Source organism: Coregonus lavaretus (assembly GCF_964263955.1).
Source record: "Coregonus lavaretus genome assembly, chromosome: 34".
NCBI classification, from domain to species: domain Eukaryota; kingdom Metazoa; phylum Chordata; class Actinopteri; order Salmoniformes; family Salmonidae; genus Coregonus; species Coregonus lavaretus.
This window is the reverse complement of record NC_140021.1, coordinates 26,872,390-26,887,068: the sequence shown is the minus strand read 5'-3', so window position 1 is coordinate 26,887,068 and position 14,679 is coordinate 26,872,390. Positions and strand designations below refer to the sequence as shown.

The 14,679-nt window shown below is 43.9% G+C and overlaps 1 protein-coding gene across 1 annotated transcript in view; it reads left to right on the top strand.

Moving 5' to 3' along the window:
• The first annotated feature begins 443 nt into the window (after positions 1-443).
• LOC311108985 (E3 ubiquitin-protein ligase RNF152-like) overlaps positions 444-14,679 on the top strand; it is a 57,312-nt gene continuing 43,076 nt past the window's right edge. Inside the window, exon 1 of the mRNA XM_084151766.1 lies at positions 444-537. The gene's annotated coding sequence lies outside the window, so the exon portion shown is untranslated. The remainder of the gene's footprint in view (positions 538-14,679) is intronic.

Sequence of the window (14,679 nt, the reverse complement as noted above, 5' to 3'; positions counted from 1 at the left end):
TTGTATGGAAGTTATAAAAAAAAACTCAAAATAGCCTAGAATTTCTGTTTTCAAAGTGTTAATAAAACCTCCCAGGAAAACGTTAAAGGAACCACCCTGTAGCCTAAAAATAAATGTTCCCAGAACAGGTACATTTTTCACTTCTGTTCTCAGAACATGTAAAAAACATTCAGTTTAAAAGAACATTCAGTTTTACCAGTCAGGAAACATATGGCTTTGTTCGCACAACCAATGTAAGACCAAAAACATATGTTACCACAACTTCTAAGGAACCAAATGTGCTAGCTGGGTAACCACTTACTAAACGGTATTTGCTGTCACCACTCTGTGAAGTAGCCTAGTCTACCTACATCAAGCGGGAACGCAGAGCCAGAATTTCGCAATCGCTGCCAGTCCAGTCCAGTCTAGTCTATGCTCGTTCTGAGGAGACAGAGCCCAGGTACAGATAGAAAAAACAATCAAACAGACACTGAAGCTGAATGTGGATTGCTGCTGTAGGCTACTTTATGCATACATGACACACAGCGGATATTAAAGGTGAGATTGAGATTCTATTGTTGTCGTGCATATTGTAATGTATGGTAGGCTATATTGATTCTGTAAATAATATAAACTTCTTTATCGGATATGTCTACAAATGTTGCAATGCGAAGGCTATCAACATTAGGCTAGGTGAGACAATGTTAGGAAGAAATATCATACACTCTGTCTCGAGCCTGCAGCGCTCTGTTGGCTTGGTGCTTTGTCCTTTCTCCGAAAATAATGTTAAAGGAAATGTAAACCATGCGTTATCAGACCGATTGCGGTATTACAACATTGATTGCCCTCTGATGGACATACATCTTTATTTTTCCCACAAATCATTTAGCCTAGATTTGAAACTGTACCTTTTTTTTTGCATATATTTCAATTTCGTTTACAAATACGTTTATAATGCAATGCATTGATGGGTGAGGTCAAAATGAAACTACATCGATATTTTTTTTTTTTTGAACGCTGATAACTATTTCGAATGTTCTACCCTGTTCATAATTTGATGTAATAATTGTGTTATGCAGTTGTTTAACAGTCTTTTTGTAGTTGCTTGTAGGCTATTTGACTTCAGAGACTACTCCGCTCTATATCCCCGTTTCACAGACAGAGAGAAAAGAGAAAGCTGGACAGACAATGACATAATAGGTAGGCAACTGGATAAATATTTTTGCATTGTCTTTAGTCCATCGCATTATTTCCGTATCGCTGGTATAGAGCCTCTTTTGTAGACAGCAAGGCAGGCAGTGATTGTGGATGTAGGATATTGACCCTTTCAATGTGTAGGCCTAAGTGTATATAACTTTTATCTAGTTTTTGGAGGGCAAAGAGCTTGTACTCCTTTCTCTTCTTCATACACACACACACACACACACACACACACACACACACACACACACACACACACACACACACACACACACACACACACACACACACAAGTGGTGCGCGCGTCAGCTGTTTGGTCACCCGCACCCCACCCGCAATTGCTAATAACCCACCTGCAACCGCCTGACTAGGCCTATACTGTGCATTCGGAAAGTATTCAGACCCCTTGACTTTTTTCACATTTTGTTACTTTACAGCCTTATTCTGAATTTGATTACATTTGTCCCCCTCCCCCTCCCCCTCCCCTCAATCTACACACAATACCCCATAATACCAAAGCAAAAACAGATTTTTAGGAATTTTTGCAAATGTAAAAAATAAAACTTTAAATACACATTATACAATGCCAGTCAAATGTTTGGACACACCTACTCATTCAAGGGTTTTTCTTTATTTTTACTATTTTCTACATTGTAGAATAATAGTGAAGACATCAAAACTATGAAATAACACATATGGAATCATGTAGTAACCAAAAAAGTGTTAAACAAATCGAAATATATTTTATATTTGAGATTCTTCAAAGTAGCCACCATTTTCCTTGATGACAGCTTTGCACACTTGGCATTCTCTCAACCATTTTCATGAGATTGTCACCTGGAACACCTGGAATCACCTGGAATGCTTGTCAGAGGAACTTGTCAATGATCTCAAGGCAGCTGGGACCATTTTCACCAAGAAAATAATTGGTAACACACTATGCCGTGAAGGACTGAAATCCTGCAGCACCCGCAAGGTCCCCCTGCTCAAGAAAGCACATATATATGCCCGTCTGAAGTTTGCCAATGAACATCTGAATGATTCAGAGGAGAACTGGGTGAAAGTGTTGTGGTCAGATGAGACCAAAATGGAGCTCTTTGGCATCAACTCAACTCGCGGTGTTTGGAGGAGGAGGAATGCTGCCTATGACCCCAAGAACACCATCCCCACCATCAAACATGGAGGTGGAAACATTATGCTTTGGGGGTGTTTTTCTGCTAAGGGGACAGGACAACTTCACCGCATCAAAGGGACGATGGACGGGGCCATGTACCGTCAAATCTTGGGTGAGAACCTCCTTCCCTCAGCCAGGGCATTGAAAATGGGTCGTGGATGGATATTCCAGCATGACAATGACCCAAAACACCCGGCCAAGGCAACAAAGGAGTTGCTCAAGAATAAGCACATTAAGGTCCTGGAGTGGCCTAGCCAGTCTCCAGACCTTAATCCTATAGAAAATCTGTGGAGGGAGCTGAAGGTTCGAGTTGCCAAACGTCAGCCTCGAAACCTTAATGACTTGGAGAAGATCTGCAAAGAGAAGTGGGACAAAATCCCTCCTGAGATGTGAGCAAACCTGGTGGCCAACTACAAGAAACGTCTGACCTCTGTGATTGCCAACAAGGGTTTTGCCACCAAGTACTAAGTCATGTTTTGCAGAGGGGTCAAATACTTATTTCCCTCATTAAAATGCAAATCAATTTTTAACATTTTTGACATGCGTTTTTCACGATTTTTTTGTTGTTATTCTGTCTCTCACTGTTCAAATAAACCTACCATTAAAATAAATGTTGTCTTTATCTGAAGAAGGTGTACATTTGAGGGTAATGGGGAGCGGACACGGCAACATTTTAGCCTTGATTTATAAAAAAGCAGGTTGATTTTTAAAAATTGTTTTTAATATCTGTGTTTTTGCCTGTACATTGTTTGAGTCATTAATCTTATGCTAAACTAAGATAAATAACTTACATTTTTCTAAACTAATCCAATCAGTTAGTTTTTACACCCGTTACTGAAATCGTTGTTCCAGTCTAAATGGAATGCGTAGTCTCCTCCCAATGTTCCTAACCCTGGCAGTCATTCTGAATGCAGGTTGCGGGGGAATAAAAATTCCAACTGTTGGCTGTTCTAATGCTGGCTGGATTCCGTTAAGAATTATACATCACTTCGCATAATGTGACTTGCAGGTAGGTTTGCAAAATGCAGGTAATGTTCCCAAAGGTCTCAGGATTTTCAGATATCCCAGTTTGTAGCTTCCTGGAAATGGGAGGGAATATGCAGGGAATCTGGACTCTTCAACCACAATGTCTGAGAAAGATACTGGAGTTTTGCAACCCTAATTGCAGGCCAGATGTGGCATGTAAACCAAGAGTTTCAGGGCACTGTATACAGCTAATATAGGCCTCAAGAGATATGTATTGTTATAGTTTCATTTGAATGAAAACATTTGCCTAGAAACTCACTTGGTGACAGCCACGGGACTGATAAAGAACACATTCAACAACCATGTCTCTATCACTAACAAATACAGTCATGGGTGGTAACTACAATTCACTCGAAAAGGCAAGGCACACTGGGAAATTATATTGGAGGCGTGGCTTAGTGGGGGATTGGCTTTCAGTTATCGCTTTTTGGCCACCCGTGAGTGGAAATGTTATACCAGTTTAACTCGTCTATGGTAGAGGTTCATTTTTGCTTCTGATAAGTAATATATGTCTACCATATCCAGTCTGTTCTCCTGTATGTCATGTACAAAGGAGTTTGTTTCTCTGGACTGCATATCTAACTGGCCCTACATTTACATTTAAGTCATTTAGCAGACGCTCTTATCCAGAGTGACTTTAAAATGTTTTTAGTCTTTCAAGGATATTTAGCATGTACAGAATTTGTTTCATGTAAGATTTTGTATATGGAGCACTCACTGTAATATGTTTACAGAATGCTAAAGTAGATTACAACACAATATGTGTAAAATCAACCATTTATTTTAACACATCCGTGTGTCTAGTTAGGGATGACATGTTGTATTACTTTAACATAATCACTGTGTTGAAAAATTTACAAAAATCATGTGTTAAATGTGCCAAAACAATGATTGTGTTAAAATAATACAGCACGTGTTGTTTTTAATACATCTGTTCTGTGATTGGTCAATAATCTAACACATCTAGGGTCTGTTGTATGGTTGTCATCTTTTAACAGATTAATTGCAGGAATTGACACAAAATGTACAAAAATCATGTTCTGCCAACGTGTCGTCCCTAACTAGACATGCGGATGTGTTAAAAATATATATATTTTCTGAGAGTGTAGGCACTGCTATCATCCTTTTTTACCTTTTCAACAAATCTTTCCTAAACATTACTTTTCTGGCCCTCCCTTCTCTTTATTTTCAACTCTCCCTTTCGCAGCGTTTCTCTTATTGAATTAAACTCCGACATTGTCCTTTTTGACTCAGTGGATCAACATAAACTTTTTCTGCCGGTTTCCAAAAGCGTTTGGTGATTGGCGTGTAGGCTATTTGGCGTTTGTAAAGTTAGGCCCTAAAGCTTACGCACTAATGCCAGATATATTATGAGAGAATAAAATCAATACCTATAGATATGCATTGCACAACAATTCTACATTTATGGATTTTTTTAATGTATTGTTTTCTCTTTATTCAACCTGCCCGCCACCCACCCGCCCTTCATCCACACAATATTTCATAACCCTAAACCCGCCCACCCCCCGAATGTAACCGTGAGGTTCTGAGTCATCTCGCACATCACTAACACACACATTTGTTTTATTATCCTTTTGGAGACCAACATATTTATTCCCATTTAAAATCCTGTTTTCCCTAACCCTTAACCCTTAACCTAACCCTAACCCTAATTGTAACCCCTAATTTAGGACCCCTGGAACCCACAAGGTTAGTAAAACCAAACCACACCTAGACACAGTCTTTATTCTCAGATTATTTATTGATATGCATACTGAGTGATATGTGCAGTTTGAGGTAAAAGATGCTTCAACATATTATATTGTAAATAGCAGGAATACTGTGGTTTGGGATTGGTAGTATTCTAGCCTTCTGTATGGACCAGAGTGAATGTCCCATTCCCTATTTAGGCAGCCTTGAAAGCCTGTTTAAGCTTGAGATATCTGTATTTTTGTATGGGTTCAATCCACTGCATCTGCCTATGTCAGCCTTCCACATCTGCAGTGGAAAGTGGCAGAGCTACAGCGCTGTTTGTCAGACCAGGAGACATCCCAAAATGGGTATTTTCACGAAAACATCTGTAGCGTCCGAACTAATATGACCCCTCTATGGAAAGATGAGACTCTCACAAACACGATGGTATTCTCTGTTTTGTTCTACTGTCACGTTCGTCGGGAACAGAGGAGGACCAAGGCGCAGCGTGGAATGCGAACATATTTATTTTTATAAAGTATCACACGAACAAAACGAAAACGTGACGTCCCTGGTTACATACACAAACCAACACGGAACAAGAAACCACACCAAATGAATGCCTAACGGCTACTTAAGTATGGCTCCCAATCAGAGACAACGAGCTACAGCCGTCTCTGATTGGGAGCCACCCTGGCCAACATAGAAATACAACAACTAGAACAAACACAAATGAAAACTCACACCCTGGCTCAACATACTAGAGTCCCCAGAGCCAGGGCGTGACAGTACCCCCCCCTAAAGGCGCGGACTCCGACCGCGCCAACCAAATACCACAGGGGAGGGACCGGGTGAGCACTCCGCCTTGGCGGCGGATCCGGCTCCGGGCATAATCCCCACTCCCTCTCTAACCCCCCAAAGTACCCCTGGTCCGGTCTGGCCCTGCTGCACACTGGTGGAGCGGATTGCTCTAGCTCCGGCGTGAAGCAGCTGACCCGTGCTGAACCAGGCACCGGTGGAACAGGCACGGGCTGTGCCGGACTGACGACGCACACCACTGGCTTGGTGTGGGGAGCAGGAACGGGCCGGACCGGGCTGACGAAGCGCACCACTGACTTGGTGCGGGGAGCAGGAACGGGCCGAGCCGGGCTGACGAAGCGCACCACTGACTTGGTGCGGGGAGCAGGAGCGGGCAGAGCTGGGCTGACGAAACGCACCACTGACTTGGTGCGGGGAGCAGGAGCGGGCCGAGCCGGGCTGACGAAGCGCACCACTGACTTGGTGCGGGGAGCAGGAGCGGGCCGAGCTGGGCTGACGAAACGCACCATTGGCTTGGTGCGGGGAGCAGGAACAGGCAGGACCGGGCTGACGACGCGCACCATTGGCTTGGTGCGGGGAGCAGGAACAGGCCGGACCGGGCTGACGACGCGCACCATTGGCTTGGTGCGGGGAGCAGGAACGGGCCGAGCCGGGCTGACGAAGCGCACCACTGACTTGGTGCGGGGAGCAGGAGCGGGCAGAGCTGGGCTGACGAAACGCACCACTGACTTGGTGCGGGGAGCAGGAGCGGGCCGAGCCGGGCTGACGAAGCGCACCACTGACTTGGTGCGGGGAGCAGGAGCGGGCCGAGCTGGGCTGACGAAACGCACCATTGGCTTGGTGCGGGGAGCAGGAACAGGCAGGACCGGGCTGACGACGCGCACCATTGGCTTGGTGCGGGAAGCAGGAACAGGCCGGACCGGGCTGACGACGCGCACCATTGGCTTGGTGCGGGGAGCAGGGACGGGCCGAACCGGGCTGGCGATGCACACCACAGGCTCGGTGCGAGGGACAGGAACAGGCCGGACCGTACTGGGGACACACACCACTGGCCCTACGCGGGGATCAGGAACGGGCCGGACCGGACTGGTAACACACCCCAGTACCTCTCGCCGTGCCTCTACACTCTCCTCCCCTTTAGTGACCAGTGGCCCCCGTAACCTGGCGGCCTCCTCTACTAACCGCTCCATCGCGGCCCCCTGCTGCCCCGTCGTCCACGGCGTGAGCCCCCCCCTAAAAAATGTCTGGGCGTCTCTCCTACCCGTGGACCAGGTCTCCATGTCCCTCGCCAGACTTTCGCCCTTCTGCTTCCAAGTCCGGCCCTTCTCTTCCTCACCCGGCTTGACCCAGTCGAGGAGGCGAAGGAGATCTGCTAGAGATCTCCCTGGCGATGGCTCCTGGACACGCTGCTTGGTCCAGTCTTGGTGGTTTCTTCTGTCACGTTCGTCGGGAACAGAGGAGGACCAAGGCGCAGCGTGGAATGCGAACATATTTATTTTTATAAAGTATCACACGAACAAAACAAAAACGTGACGTCCCTGGTTACATACACAAACCAACACGGAACAAGAAACCACACCAAATGAATGCCTAACGGCTACTTAAGTATGGCTCCCAATCAGAGACAACGAGCTACAGCCGTCTCTGATTGGGAGCCACCCTGGCCAACATAGAAATACAACAACTAGAACAAACACAAATGAAAACTCACACCCTGGCTCAACATACTAGAGTCCCCAGAGCCAGGGCGTGACATCTACGACTTGACTGAAGGTAACCCAGTACCGGTTTAAAAAATGAATAGAGGTATGGAAGTCGTTTTGTGCCCCCAAGAAAGGGGGTTAAATATGTGTACAAAAAAATGGAAATAATTCCTGAGCTTTCTTATATCTCCTAGATATAGAACAGAGACTTCAAAACCTTATTCCTTATTATTTATTTATGACTCTTTTTTGCCATTTATGAACGTGCTATTCAATGTGTTTCTATAGGCTATAGCAGTGAAGGCAAAACTCAATATTTAATCAAATAATGTTTTATGTCCTAGAGACCCATACATGGCAGAGAGAGGCCACATTTTAGGGGAACATTTCATTTTCAACATTCCTTTAGCCCCATCCCTCAACTGTTTACCAAAACAAGGGGCGGGGATGACCATTTTGTTGTATTTCCAATCGCAGATCACCCCTCTAAAGATCCACTCCAGTTAGGTGTTAGGTGAAGATACATGATATATTTCTTTAAGTCTCTCCCTTTCATTTAACCATCGTTTTCTGTGAATGATCACCCAGTAGCTTGGTTAAAGCTTCAACAGATTTAGCTACAAGCTAAGGTTATGTGCTGCTTTCTGAGAATGATTCTGGGGATAGCAACAAAGTAAATACAGCCTTGAAGTTGAGAAGTTGAGAGAGAGAGAGAGGAAGAGAGGGGAAGAGAAAATAAGAAGAGAGAGGAGGAGAAGCTTTTGACAGATCTGAGGCTTTGAAAATAGTCATTTAGAGTTTAATGCTCTATGGCAGGTTATTTTTTTGGGGGGGGGGTTCTACCTGCTTTTGAGATGAGTAGGGAGAGACATTTGAAATCAGTCTGAAAGCTGTGATTGTGGCGTCAGAAAAGGTTAAAGCTTTCCGCTTGATGTGACTGTCTGAAGCTGCATCCACCTGACAGGTGTTTGATGATCCAGTTTTGGAGGTGTTGCTGAAAATGCAAGGATATGGAATTGTAGTTCAACCTACTTTCTTTAGGTAAACATATGAATAGGTATGCATCTTTCTTAACTGAGTTTGCAAGTACTTTCCAATAAAACATGTCAAGGCTGGGAGGCAAGAATGCTGCTGGTCTGTATTTGTGTATGTTCACAAAAGTGGACATGGCAATTTGGTCAATGTTTTTGCCTAGTGGCCTTTCTGAAGACAAGATGCAGACATAAGGTTCCCGAGTGGTGCAGTGGTCTAAGGCACTGCATCTCAATGCTTGAGGTGTCACTACAGAGCCCCTGGTTTGATTCCAGGCTGTATCACAACCGGCCGTGATTGGGAGTCCCATAGGGCGGCGCACAATTGGCCCAGCATCTTCCGGGTTTGGCCGGTGTAGGCCGTCATTGTAAATAAGAATTTGTTCTTAACTGACTTGCCTAGTTAAATAAAGGTTAAATAAAAAAATACATAGTAGCAGTGGGAGTACCTTTTTGAATTTTTCTCCACTAAATGGATCAGTGATTGACACCTACATTAATTTAATCAATGGGTTGGAAGGAGGAAATATGACAATTAGAGAATACTAATTACATATGGGTTTCAGAATGAATATGCCTCTGTTGATTTTACAGTTGGATAATGTTATGAATAAATAGAGAAAGATTCAATGCCGGGAGTTATTATAATCTTTTTCATACATCCTTCTACATTCACACCCTTCAGGTGTGTGTTTGTCTAACATCTCCTGGGATCCATCCATCCTCCCTTTCTCTCTTCCTCCTCATCTTGCTTCTCCTCTCCTGTCTTCAATACAACACTTTCACCTCTCTCTTTCTCTCTTTTCTCTCTCTTTCTCATCACCCACCTCTCTCTCTATTTCTCTCTCTGTCTTCCCTCTCTCTCTCTTTCTCTCTCTGTCTCCCCCCCCCCTCTCTCTCTCTCTCTCTCTCTCTCTTTCTCTTCGTTCCGTTTTCTGAAACCGCTCCTCCACCTCTGCTGTCCCCCTAATTAATTTCTACTTTCCCAAGATGGCTTTCTCAGGTCCTCTCTTTCCTCATCTCTTCATCCCCTCCCCCCTCTATTCATTTGCATCCTGGCTCTACGCTCCATGTGGCTGGCTCCTGGAGTCAGCTGGCTAATTGGGTCCCATCTGTTGGGAGAGAGAGAGGTCTGTGCCAAATCCAGGCTAATTTGTGTCAGAATTTTTACAATATTGACTTGAGTTCTGCTGGGGCAACGGCACCATGTTCACTGTTTCAGTGGTCTCAGACTCACAGAAACAACTCTTTGTTTTTTTCTAGTTGCTCATGGACTCTGTGCCATAGACTGACTGGGCAGAAATGATCCAAATAATGCTCCCTCCCTCCGTCTCCCATTCTGTACTCGAATATTTTTTAAGTGTAACGATGAGTTGTGTTGGTAACCTAACCCTTCAGCTTGAAATGCCTCCACTCACTCCATGGAATTGTAGTTTTTCGGTATCATAGTTGGGTAAGACGTTGTCAAGAGGGCGGTCATGTGTGTTTGCGAGGCAGAGGATGCAAGATCAATACCAATACTGTACTTCTGAGTGAGGAAGCTATACTGTTAAACAAGCAACGTGAGCCACATTACATAAGGACTAGGCTGAAGTGCAGACAGATAAAGGCTTCATCACAGCTGCGTTGTTGCTATGTTATTGTTCCTGTTCTGTTCTGACCAAGTAAAAACCAAACATACAGTACTTCCTCCCACATGATCTCTGCACTGTCTATAATCTCACACTGATTGCATCAAGCCTCAGCAGCTCAGAAGCAGAATGAAAACTACCCACCGTATTGAGGATGTGGTGAGTTCTTAAGCTTGGTGATGATCTGCAGTTGGCATGCTAGCACCCTTAAAAACAGGAACTTAAAGAGGAACACCAAAAGACACACAACACAAAAGTGCCTGTTCACACGACATGAGAGAAAGGCAGTCTATCGGATCTTGGCCACTATGCATGACTTATCACACTGCAACTCTTGAATGTTCAATAAGACCATCCGGTGTGTTTGGCTTTCATTTATGTCTGCCTGTTCTTATTAATGCATAATATGTAAAATCTGACAAATGCAACCTGTTTGAAAATGTGTTTGTACCAGTCATATGTGAACCTGCAAGAGAGAGAGAGTTTGTGTGTTCTGGCTTTTTCATGGTATAATTATATTTGGCCTTGTTTACTATAGACTGTTACAAGTCTAGATGCTTGAGTTGACACATCAACCCTGTCACTTTATCTTCCACATCATGCTGACCCATCTCTCTCTCTCATCTCTCTCTCTCTCTATCCCTTTCTATCTCTCTTTCCCTCTATCTCGCTCTCCCTCTCATTTCTCTCTCCCCCCCTCTCTTTCTCTCTGTACCTGATTACTTTGTGATTCATCATGGTTCTCATCTCCTTCCCCTCTGTGAGAGCTGTTTGTAATAAATGTGTTTTATGCACTTAAAAAAAGAATTTCAGACAATTGATGGGGTGCCAGCAGTGATCTTCTATAATGACGGAACGTCTTTGTATCTTCCACCTGAAAAATGAGTGAAATGTATTTTGCAGAGGTAGGGTGAACGGCCGGAATGAAACAGGGTGTAAGATATCTGGCCCTGTTATGTTACATTTCCTTTCTCAGCACAAAAATAATAAAGAGAGGAGTGAAGATTTCAATTGTGATATTGAGATGGAGAGATGCTATTGAGATGGAGAGAGTGAGGGAGAACTTTCAAAGTAAGAGACCACAAGGTTACCCACCCGGTTTTGATAATTGAGACACAAATTCAGGATGAATGGCCCAGGGGACTGTACTGGTGTTGTTTGATGTGTTCCTTCATGTACTTTTTGGCACTTATTTGAATTTAGCTGATATTGAGTTATTTAGGCACATTTTTAGCAGTGATAGTCTAAGTCCACAACCTGTTAGTGAGCAGATATTGGTGTGTATGTGTTTGATTCTTTAAGTCTCTCCCCGACATTCAAAATGAGCTTTCTATGCATACAAACACACAGGCATATTGATACACCGACAGCGTCCCAAATGGCACCCTATTCCCTATATAGTGCACTACTTTTAACCAGATCCCGGGCTCTTGTCACATACACCAAATAGGTGCAGTGAAATGTGTTGTTTATCAGGGTCAGCCATAGTAGTACAGCACCCTTGGAACAAATTAGGGTTAAGTGCCTGGCACAAGGGCAAATTGACAGATTTTTTTTCGAACCAGCGACCTTTCAGTTACTAGCCCAACACTCTAACCTCTAGGCTACCTGCCGCCCACAAGTAGGGCTCTGTATAGGGAATAGGGTGCCATTTAAGATTCATTTACCCACTGACTTGGCCATCTATCCTTAATGACAGTATTTAATGCATTTCCGAGGCCTTCCTTGATCCCCGGTATTTAAATGCTGTTTTTCATTCACTCACTTACTAGTTTTGCTGCAATGAGTTCAAATTAGATCAATCACCATCTTGTTTTAGATGACATTTCTTCCTGTTGATGAATTATGTTATTTCTAGCTTCCTGGATGTATTCTAAACTGGGGCTGTATTTAAATGGTGCACTACTTTTGTCTAGAGCCCTATGGGAACCCAATGGGACCTGATCAAAAGTAGTGCACTACAATGGGAATATGGTGCCATTTGGGACACAGACAGTGTCTAATGGCGATGGTTAATGCATCCATTGTTGGCAGATGAAAGTGATTTTACTCTGCTTCCAGCGAGCCATTAAAGTTGACCTATGCAGAAATCACTCCGCCATTTCCTGGTTGCTAAAACGCTAATAGTTTGCCTAATTTCAGTTTATGTGACAAAATAAGCTAGTATAGTGTAGAGAATCATTGTACCATCTAATCCGCTGTGAAATATATTTTCCTTAACCAAAAATATTGTTGTTTCAGCTGTTTGAAGCTGGTGTACAAAACCAAAAGTAAAAAAAAAACACTTGAGAACGGGAAGCATAGAAATAGCGCACATAGAACAGATCTACCGCTTCTTAGATTTGCTTTCAAGTAGAATTTCTATGTGAATTTGGTCAGGTCGCCCAAAAAGTTACATATTGCCACTTTAAGACAACGAGAGAAGGTAGAGCTAACATCGGCAGTGGTGGCAGTGATTATTTTTGCATTTAGCTGTAGCTAACCCATCACAACATTGAAAGATGAAATAAAGCATAACCACACTCACAGTTGTTTTCATAGAAAAGTTTCCGCACAGCATGGCTTCACAGCACACGTGGTCTTCTGTTACATTTCGGTTTCTACTGAACAGACCTTGTTGTTTTCGGAGTTTGTATGACCCCCAACAATCAAGCCACCTAAAAGACCTGTGAAGAAGAGATCATCTTCGACCTCGAGGGATTGCTGATGAGTGGGTAATTAGCCAGTGTGTGTGAGACAATGTAGTGGCAGTGGTGGCTGGTGAATGAATGGAATGGTTTGATAGTGTTCCATGAATTTCACTTCACCCACTACTACGAGCCATCCTCCCCTCACCAGCCTCTAATGTGTGTTGGGGAGATTCATGGTGACCTCCAACACAGGGTGTACAGTCGTGGTCAAAAGTTTTGAGAATGACACAAATATTAATTTTCACAAAGTCTGCTGCCTCAGTTTTTATAATGGCAATTTGCATATACTCCAGAAAGTTATGAAGAGTGATCAGATGAATTGCAATTAATTGCAAAGTCCCTCTTTGCCATGAAAATGAACTTAATCCCCCCAAAAAACATTTCCACTGCATTTCAGCCCTGCCACAAAAGGACCAGCTGACATCATGTCAGTGATTCTCTCGTTACCACAGGTGAGAGTGTTGACGAGGACAAGGCTGGAGATCTCTCTGTCATGCTGATTGAGTTAGAATAACAGACTGGAAGCTTTAAAAGGAGGGTGGTGCTTGAAATCATTGTTCTGTTAACCATGGTTACCTGCAAGGAAACACGTGCCGTCATCATTGCTTTGCACAAAAAAGGCTTCACAGGCAAGGATATTGCTGCTAGTAAGATTGCACCTAAATCAACCATTTATCGGATCATCAAGAACTTCAAGGAGAGAGGTTCAATTGTTGTGAAGAAGGCTTCAGGGCACCCAAAAAAAGTCCAGCAAGTGCCAGGACCGTCTCCTAAAGTTGATTAAGCTGCGGGATCGGGGCACTACCAATGCAGAGCTTGCTCAGGAATGGCAGCAGGCAGAGTGCATCTGCACACACAGTGAGGCAAAGACTTTTGGAGGATGGCCTGGTGTCAAGAAGGGCAGCAAAGAAGCCACTTTTCTCCGGGAAAAACATCAGGGACAGACTGATATTCTGCAAAAGCTACAGGGCTTGGACTGCTGAGGACTGGGGTAAAGTCATTTTCTCTGATGAATCCCCTTTCCGATTGTTTGGGGCATCCGGAAAACACCTTGTCCGGAGAAGACAAGGTGAGCGCTACCATCAGTTCTGTGTCATGCCAACAGTAAAGCATCCTGAGACCGTTCATGTGTGGGGTTGCTTCTCAGCCAAGGGAGTGGGCTCACTCACAATTATGCCTAAGAACACAGCCATGAATAAAGAATGGTACCAACACATCCTCTGAGAGCAATTTTTCCCAACCATCCAAGAACAGTTTGGTGATGACCAATGCCTTTTCCAGCATGATGGAGCACCTTGCCGTAAGACAAAAGTGATAACTAAGTGGCTCTGGGAACAAAACATAGAAATGTTTGGTCCATGGCCAGGAAACTCCCCAGACCTTAATCCCATTGATAACTTGTGGTCGATCCTCAAGAGGCGGGTGGACAAACAAAAACCCACAAATTCTGACAAACTCCAAGCATTGATTATGCAAGAATGGGCTCCCATCAGTCAGGATGTGGCCCAGAAGTTAGTTGACAGCATGCCAGGGCGGATTGCAGAGGTCTTGAAAAAGAAGGGTCAACACTGCAAATATTGACACTTTGCATAAACTTAATGTAATTGTCAATAAAAGCCTTTGACACTTATGGAATGCTTGTAATTAGACTTCAGTATACCATAGTAACATCTGACAAAAATATCTCATAACACTGAAGCAGCGAACTTTGTGAAGACCAATACTTGTGTCATT